The sequence below is a fragment of the Budorcas taxicolor genome, chromosome 10 (genome assembly GCF_023091745.1).
Source record: "Budorcas taxicolor isolate Tak-1 chromosome 10, Takin1.1, whole genome shotgun sequence".
Taxonomy (NCBI): Eukaryota; Metazoa; Chordata; class Mammalia; order Artiodactyla; family Bovidae; genus Budorcas; species Budorcas taxicolor.
Genome location: NC_068919.1, coordinates 2317335 through 2326359, shown reverse-complemented (window position 1 = coordinate 2326359; position 9025 = coordinate 2317335). Strand labels below are relative to the sequence as shown.

The 9025-nt window shown below is 39.9% G+C and overlaps 1 pseudogene; it reads left to right on the top strand.

The window, feature by feature from the left end:
* Positions 1-6712: 6712 nt before the first annotated feature.
* On the top strand, positions 6713-7554 carry LOC128054199 (protein NipSnap homolog 2-like; annotated as a pseudogene).
* Positions 7555-9025: the final 1471 nt, after the last annotated feature.

The following is a 9025-nucleotide window of genomic DNA, read 5'->3' as shown; positions in this document are numbered from 1 at the left end:
CTAGGAGCTAGAGAAAATGGAAGGTTCCTGCAGTCTGGGTGGTCAGCAATTTACATGCTTATTCACTCAGCCATTCCTTCCTTCAGAAATATCTGATGAGTACAGAAATACAACGATGAACTAGACACTGATTCTCCTTCCAAAGAATATACAGTCCAGTTCAGATTTTAAAGGCACAAACCTTGGTAGGAAGAAAATTCTTAGTATATGTTCATAGAATGAATAAAATAATAAGTTCAACAAGAAAGGTAGAAATGAAGTATAATTAGAATAGAAGGAGAAAGGACTATTTTCTAGGCTTGTGTGGGCCCAAAGAATGGGTGGATCTGAATATACAGAGCCTGGGAGGGAGTAGGAAAGGTCAATCTATGCAAAAAGAACACATGAGCAAAATTCTGGAGGTGAGAAAGGGTAGGCGCTAAGGCAGGGAATAGCAACTCTTTCCAAAGTGATGTGCAGCAAAGTAATATTTGGAAACAATAACACAAGTCTTTCTTTCTTCGTGTTTCTTTTGGCCTCCTACACCAAAATTAGTGGCATTTATTGTCTTGGGTAGGAGACAAAACACTTCAAGAGAAGCCAGCATTAAAGTAGAAATATGTGGTAAGGAACAGGAAGACAGGCCCAGAGGGGGCCCAGAGGGAGGGAGAGAGAGCATCCTAAATGTTCTTCCAATCCAGATGCAGGTGGCAGCAGTTGTGAATGGATGATTAGACCTAGAAATTCTTAGCAGCTCGGACAGAGAGCACGGAGAGTAGTCTGCAGAGACCTGGGGCCCAAGGAGCAGAGAGAACATACACATCTTAGGTGTGGATGCTGCTGAAAAAGGATCCTGTGCCAATCTCAAAGGCTGGCATCCTACGCATGAATATGACGCCTCCTTTTAGGTTCTAGGACAACAGAAAACACTCGTGTTTCCCAGCCCTGACATCTATACTATCTTTGGGGAAAAGGTAAGGATTGCAAGAAACAAAAGAGATCTAAATTTGATTGAATTTTAATCCAACTAAGCCTAAGAAAAATCCAGAAGGGACTGAATTTAATTGGATTGGAAAGAGTTTACTAACATCAGTGGAAATTCAGGTTGCTGATAGGGAAATAAAACTCCATTTTTTTAACCCCAAATTTATGACTGTAAAATTCAGATAAAACTACAAGTAAATAAAGTTATGACTCTAAGCACAAGATCTTAGTTTCTAAACACATTTCCTGATACAAGGCTTTTTTAAAGAAATGATTGATTCAAATATGAGCAGGAAGGCACAAGGTGAGTCTGGTCTGGGATATATTGCTTTCCCAGGATCAATGAGATTGTGTCAGAGGATACTGGAACCAAACTGAAGGGCCACCCATAGTTTAAGTATAAAAACTCAAGCGTCAAAGAGAATAATGATTGAAGTTGACTGAAAGATATTCTGTATGTAAAGAAAACCCACAAGTTTATAATGATATTGAAAAAAGAGAAACCAAGAAAAAAGTAGTTTATCATCATTTATGGCATTCACTGAATCAGTTCTTTATACTGAAAACTGGCAACTGAAGGAGAAAGGTAAGAATGAAAGGAAAGAGACAAGAATCTTTTCAATAAGTATTTATAGCAAATGATCTGAGTTAAACAGGAACCCTCTACTTGATGGACGAATGATAATTACTCATGTACAAGAAATGAAAAAATTGAACATTAGCTATTTTTGAAATCTCTGATGAAATTATTTATTTAAGCAAGAATTATCAATGGCTATTGAAATCATTAGATAAATTGGCAATTAGAAACAGAATGTCCTTATGGCAGCAAAGTGACCCCATGTGGATTACCTTCTGGTCACAAGGAGATAAACCTAATTTTACCATGGGAGATTCAGCGTTCGTCACCTTAATCCTGCGACCAAGCTCTAAATCACTAATAGTACATCAAAGTAATAGTACATACAAAGATAATAACTTTCTACTCCACGTGAAGTTCCATCACCATGCAGTCTTACGGGGACAGTTTAGACTTAATCTGGAGAAGGAAGTGGCAATCCACTTCAGCACTCTTGCCTGGAAAATCCCATGGACGGAGGAGCCTGATAGGCTATAGTCCATGGGGTCGCAAAGAGTCGGACACGACTGAGCGACTTCACTTTCACTTTCAGACTTAATTTAACTGAGCGACTGAACTGAACTGAACTGAACTGAATCAAATCTTTAGCGTCTAATTTCTAGGTTACAGAAAATACAGAGGCTAGAGTAGCACTGCCCTCCCCACATATTTATGCTACCACATATATTATTTAAAATTTTCTAGTCATCTACTTTAAAGTAAAATGAATCAATAAAATTAATTGTAGTGGTTAATACATTTTTAATCCAGCACACCTCAAATACTATCATTTCATATAAGCAATAATAAAAACAATGATAGCCAAATAAAAAATATATTAATGAGATCATTTATACTCTTTATTTGTACTATGTCTTCTAAATTTGGTATGGATTTCACACTACAGTTCAGACTAACTACATTTCAAGTGCTTATCAGGAGCTGGTGGTCACCATGTAGGATACCACAGGACTAGAACAAAAAGCTAAACAACACTGTGAAATTCAGTTCTAGGTGTCAACTTGGCTAGGCTACAGCAGACAGATTTCAGCTAACCACTGATCTAGGCATCACTATGGATGTATTTTATAGATGTGGTTAATGCCTACAATCACTTGACTTTAAGGAAAAGAGATTATCCATGGGATAATGTGGATGGGTTTCATTTAATCAGTTGAAAGGCCTTAAAAGCAAAACTGAGGTTTCCTTGAGGGAGAAGCTCCTGCCTGAGACTGTCTAACCTGCCAGCTTGCCCTTCAGACTTCAGACTTGCCAGCCTACATAATACCATAAAACAATTTCTTGTTTCATTCAATTCATATGTTTCATACACGGTTTTCACATACACACACACATATATATGAAATTTATGTATATATTTTTATATATAATCTATGTCTATATATTATAAACCAGATCTAAAAGGTATATTGGAGACAACTGGATATTTTTGAACATGGACTTCTTGAATAATTAAGGAGCTATTGTCAGTTTTACAGGTGAGATAATATAAACTTATCTATGGGGAAAAACATCAATATTGTCTAGAGATGCCTTTTGAAGTAATAAAGGATTAGACGTCATGACGATGATGGATTATACTCTATTGACTAAATCTTCATGAAGTCATAATGCTTAGTAAAATGAAGAAAATAAATCCAGCCTTTATCCCCATTGACATAAACTACATTATCTTTCAGTCAGTTCAGTTCCGTTGCTCAGTCGTGTCCAACTCTTTGCAACCCCATGGACTGCAGCACGCCAGGCCTCCCTGTCCATCACCAGCTCCTGGAGCTTGCTCAAACTCATGTCCATCGAGTCAGTGAAGCCATCCAACCAACTCGTTCTCTGTTGTCCCCTTCATTAGCTTTAGCATAACAAATAATAGTTAATAAAGTTTTAGCCTAATATTTAACAGAGCTTCACAGCATGATAAATTGTTCTTTAAAAATTAAATGAGAGGGAACCTAAGGGTGCGATGCAGTTTGCTTTCACTAGCTGAGGGGCCAGAAGATATTCTCCTTCCAGAGCATGAAGATCAATGACCAGAGTCATAGGAAGTGATGTGGGTGATTCAAAATGTGAGTGTTTCCCACTCGGGCCCTATCTCCCCGTGACACTCCAGGACACTATGCCTCAGAATGATGACTTTTTACAATCAGCTATAAAACCAATATTTTGGCTTTTGTGTGGTTTTATTGAGAGTACAGATGTTACTGGCCAAGTAACAGTGTGTTCTTACAAAACTCTCCCGTACAACTAACATGACAAGATATTTTTCCTTCGTTTCTGTCATTAAATTGTAATGAAGTGTTGATAGTCTTTGCTGTTATGGTTACTGTTATTACCATGGTGATCATCTATACATTCCAAAAGAAGAAAAAACCATATCAGCCCAGTGTATAGCATTATTTTATAAAAGTCCTCTGTCAGAAGTGGAGGTTAAGTTTACTTTTCAACATAAAATCTAAATAAATACTTGTGTACCTACTATGTACTTAGTTGAGTGTAGGATAGAATACTTTCTAATTTGTGCATAAAATACACTACTCAGTAGTTTGCAAGGCATTCTGCAAAGCTCTTCCACATATGTGATCCTATCAGAACCTCATGGAGACCCAAGTTTGATCCCTGAGTTGGGAAGATCCCACTCCAGTATTCTTGACTGGAGATTCCCATGGACAGAGGAGCCTGATGGGATACAGTCCATGGGGTCGTGAAGAGCTGGACACAACTGAGTGACTCACACAAAACACACACATACACACAACTCATAGGACTGTACATAGTTTGTAGGTTAGGTGTTACTAACTTCATTTTGCAAAGTGGGAACGTGGTAGACACAATTGGGTGCCTACCTGACATGCATTCATTCCATCATCCCAACCTCATTGCTAACAAAATCCTCAATGTGTCCAAGAGAAAACTTGCCCTGCTTCAGTCCAGGCATTCGTTCTTGCTGGTCCTGCTGTAGGAGTATGTGCTACAGTTCAGACTCATGTCTCACGAAGTAGAAATCAGCTAGGGCTTCTGGGACATCCTTTTGGCTGTTTGTGTGCTGGTTTTTGCTTAAAGGAACTAAACTACGGCTGAATCTCTCCTCCACTCTCCCTTCCTGCTTTGTATGTGATTGTGAGGACTGGAACTGCCACAGCTATTTTGTGACCAGGAATGAAAAGAAAAAACAAATACTGGTTCAACAGCCTATTTTTGGATTTTATTATGTGAGACTATAAACCCTTATTTAAGAGACTAATGAAGATAACTTTTCTATTACCCATAGCTAAATGCATTCCCAGCTGAAGTTGAGATAGGTTTAAACAATATTCCCAAGATAACACAAACTATTAGGAACGTGCTGTTGGTGGTGGTTAAGTCTTGTCTGACTCTCTGTGACCGCCACGGACTGCAGCACGCCAGGCTTTCCTGTCCTTCACTATCTCCCGGAGTTTGCTCAAACTCATGTTCATTGAGTCAGTGATGCGATCGATCTCATCCTCTGCTTCCCTCTTCTCCTTTTGTCTTCAATCTTTCGCAGCATCAAGATCTTTTCCAAATTTGTGTTGTTTTAAGTCACTAAATTTGTGGAAATTTGTTAAAGCAGCTGGAGGAAACAGCACAAAGGGCTTCTCGCTGTTATTATTAAGGAGAGAGCTTGACCTCTATTGGACCACAGTCTATTCTGAGTTACGTTAACTTGAGAAGAATAAAACTTCATTTTTTTAAATAAAATATTTTGAGTTCACTTTCCATTCATTCAAGTTTACTTCTCCCACTGGTGTTTTCTCAATCAGTGATATTTTAGTGTGCTTCTAGGTGATTCTCTGGCTGTAGAGTTCAGTGAGGTGATATCAAACTCTTCTGGGTTTGCTCCCTGTATATGACATTTCTTTTATTAGCTAACCATGGCATATTTTATAGTTATTTGTATATAATTTAAGAGGCCTTGTTCAGAAACCAAAACATGTTTATTCACATTCATGGTTCATTCATTCATACATGTATTAAACTAATGTTTTATTAAGCATCAACCAAAAGTCATAAAGTCAAGCAAAAAGACTTGGACCAAACACTAATAAAAGCAATGCTTGACCCCAGAGGCTTCTGTCATAAGAGAACCATGGCCCCTTCATTTTCATGAGACTATATATTTTCAAGATTGCTGGGAGTAACATGAATAACCTCAGATATGCAGATGACACCACCCTAATGGCAGAAAGCAAAGAGGAACTAAAGCTTCTTGATGAAGGTGAAACAGGAGAATGAGAAAGCTGACTTAAAACTCAACATTCAAAAAACTAAGATCATGGCATCTGGTCCCATCACTTCATGCAAATAGATGGGGGAAAAATGTCAACGGTGAGAGACCTTTATTTTCTTGGGCTCCAAAGTTACTGCAGATGGTGACTGCTGCCATGAAATTAAAGAGGCTTGCTCCTTGAAAGAAAAGCTATGACCACCCTCAGTTCAGTTCAGTTCAGTCGCTCAGTCGTGTCCGACTCTTTGTGACCCCATGAATCGCAGCTCGCCAGGCCTCCCTGTCCATCACCAACTCCTGGAGTTCACTCAAACCCACGTCCATCAAGTTGGTGATGCCATCCAGCCATCTCATCCTCTGTCGTCCCCTTTTCCTCCTGCCCCCAATCCTTCCCAGCATCAGCGTCTTTTCCAGTGAGTCAACTCTTTGCATGAGATGGCCAAAGTACTGACTGGAGTTTCAGCTTTAACATCATTCCTTCCAAAGAAATCCCAGGGTTGACCTCCTTCAGAATGGACCGGTTGGATCTCCTTGCAGTCCAAGGGACTCTCAAGAGTCTTCTCCAACACCACAGTTCAAAAGCATCAATTCTTCAGCGCTCAGCCTTCTTCATAGTCCAACTCTCACATCCATACATGACCACTGGAAAAACCACAGCCTTGACTAGATGGAACTTTGTTGGCAAAGTAATATCTCCGCTTTTTAATATGCTGTCTAGGTTGGTCATAACTTTCTGTCCAAGCAGTAAGCATCTTTTAATTTCATGGCTGCAGTCACCATCTGCAGTGATTTTGGGGCCCCCCAAAATAAAGTCTGACACTCTAGACAGAACATTAAAAGGCAGAGACCTGGGAGCGAGGCACCTGAGCAAGATGGCGGCTGGAGGGCTGCGCACCCTGGGCAGCGGCTTCCTGGGCGGGCCAGTCCCTGCCACCTCCTGCCCCAGCTCCGGAAACTGACATCTCCCAATAACAGACCTCGAAAGGATGGCTGGCTAAAATCCTTGTTTGTCCAGAAAGTTAACCCAAAGAAAGATGCTCACTCTAACCTCCTAGCCAAAAAGGAAACCAGCAGTCTGTACAAATTACAGTTTCACAATGTGACATCGGAACGCCTAGAAGCATACAACAAAATTTGTCAAGAGTTGTTGCCAAAGCTTCATGAAGATAAACATTACCCTTCTACTTTGGTGGGGACTTGGAACACGTGGTATGCTGAGCAGGATCTAGCTGTTCACCTTAGGAGGCATGAAGGAGGCTATCCAGCCCTCACTGAGGTGGTGAATAAACTCAGAAAATCAGGAATTTTGGAATTCCATAAGGCAAGAAGCAACAGGCTTCTCTTGAGAATCAGCTGCGGGTGGCGTTCAGTTTCTGGAATGAGCCCATCCCACGGTCCAGACTGAACATATACGAACTCAGATCCTGCCAGCTCCAACCAGGAACTATGGTTTCAATGGGGCAATCACTGGGCTCGTGCTCTTCGCTTCAGACAGGATGGTAATGAAGCGGTTGGAGGCTTCTTCTCCCAAATTGGGCAGCTCTATATGGTGCACCATCTTTGGGCTTACAAGGATCTTCAGACCAGGGAAGATATACGGAATGCAGCATGGCATAAACATGCTTGGGAAAAACTAGTATATTATACAGTCCCGCTTATTCAGGAAATGGAATCCAGAATTATGATCCCACGGAAGACCTTGCCCCTCCAGTGAAGCGACGGAATGGAGATGCGCCTTCAGAAGTTTATGTGACAAGTGCTTGTCATCAATCAATTTGAACTGGGTGAGAGAGAAACACTGAAGTGTAAACTGCTGTATATAGCTTGTAAGAGACCTCTTTTCTTTAAAATTTACATAATCACAAGACAGGAAACTATTACAGTTTGGCAGATTGTGCGCTGTAGTCCTCTGGAACATCCCTAGGTTTATCGAATGTGCTGTATAATATTAACTATGATCCACCTCTCCCCACACCCCCAGGAAAAGAGAGCCCAACTGAAAATTGCAGTCATCTCCAAGTAAGAATCTAACCATGGGGGAAAAAAAGTTAGCCATTTCTTTATAAAGAGCAACTTTGTTTTATAATTACAAATTTTTTAGACAAATTTCTTGTATCACGAAGAAATAGAAATTTTATCATGTTTTGGTAGCGTTTTTTCCTGAATTTCAGACTAGGAACAAATTGTACGTGTACTCAATACCTGGAAATGTTTTCACTCTCATTTTTAATGTCAGCATAGTAAACTGTGTCATTATTGAGGGGGAAGTGGTTGATCAGTAATTCAGTCTTCATTTTGTGTATTGTGATGTCTTTATACAGGAGGAAAAGATGGCTTGAACCTGGGTATCATATGTGACTTTGAAATGAACACCTTGAACAGCACTAATTTTTATTTGTAATATTTTTCTACAACAAAACGAGTAGCACCAGGAAAGGAGGTTTTATTTTGTAAACAGTCATCTGTGACCTGCATTTTAGTAAGCTCACAGCAGATTCTTTGGACATCATGAGTAGGGGGAAGGGAGTGTGCATGTTGAGATTTAAATTGGCATAAAACTGCATAATTTGTCTAGCTCTGATTTTATTTTTTAATAGTGCCAATTTTGTGACTGCAATCATGTGAAAGTCCTGTTGAAATGAAAAATTATATCTGACCCCCAGATCAAATAATTTATGTTAAAATGTAAATAAATCTCATATCAAATGTCAAAAAAAAAAAAAAAGCAGAGACATGATTTTGCTGACAAAAGTCCATATAGTCAATACTATGATTTTTCCAGTGGTCATGTACAGATGTGAGAGTTGGACCATAAAGAAAGCTGAGCACCAAAGAATTGATGCTTTCAAACTGTGATGCTAGAGAATACTCTTGACAGTCCCTTGAACAGCAAGGAGATCAAACCAGTTAATCCTAAAGAAAATCAATTCTGAATATTCATTGGAAGGATGGATGCTGAAGCTGAAGCTCCAATACTTTGGCTACCTGATGCGAACTGACTCACTGGAGAAGACCCTGATACTAGCGAAGATTGAAAGCATGAGGAGAAGGGGGTGAGATGGTTGGATGGCATCATTGACTCAATGGACATGAGTTTGAGCAAACTCTGGGAGACAGTGAAGGACAGGGAAGCCTGGCATGCTGCAGTCCATGGGGTCACACAGAGTTGGGCATGACTGGGCAAA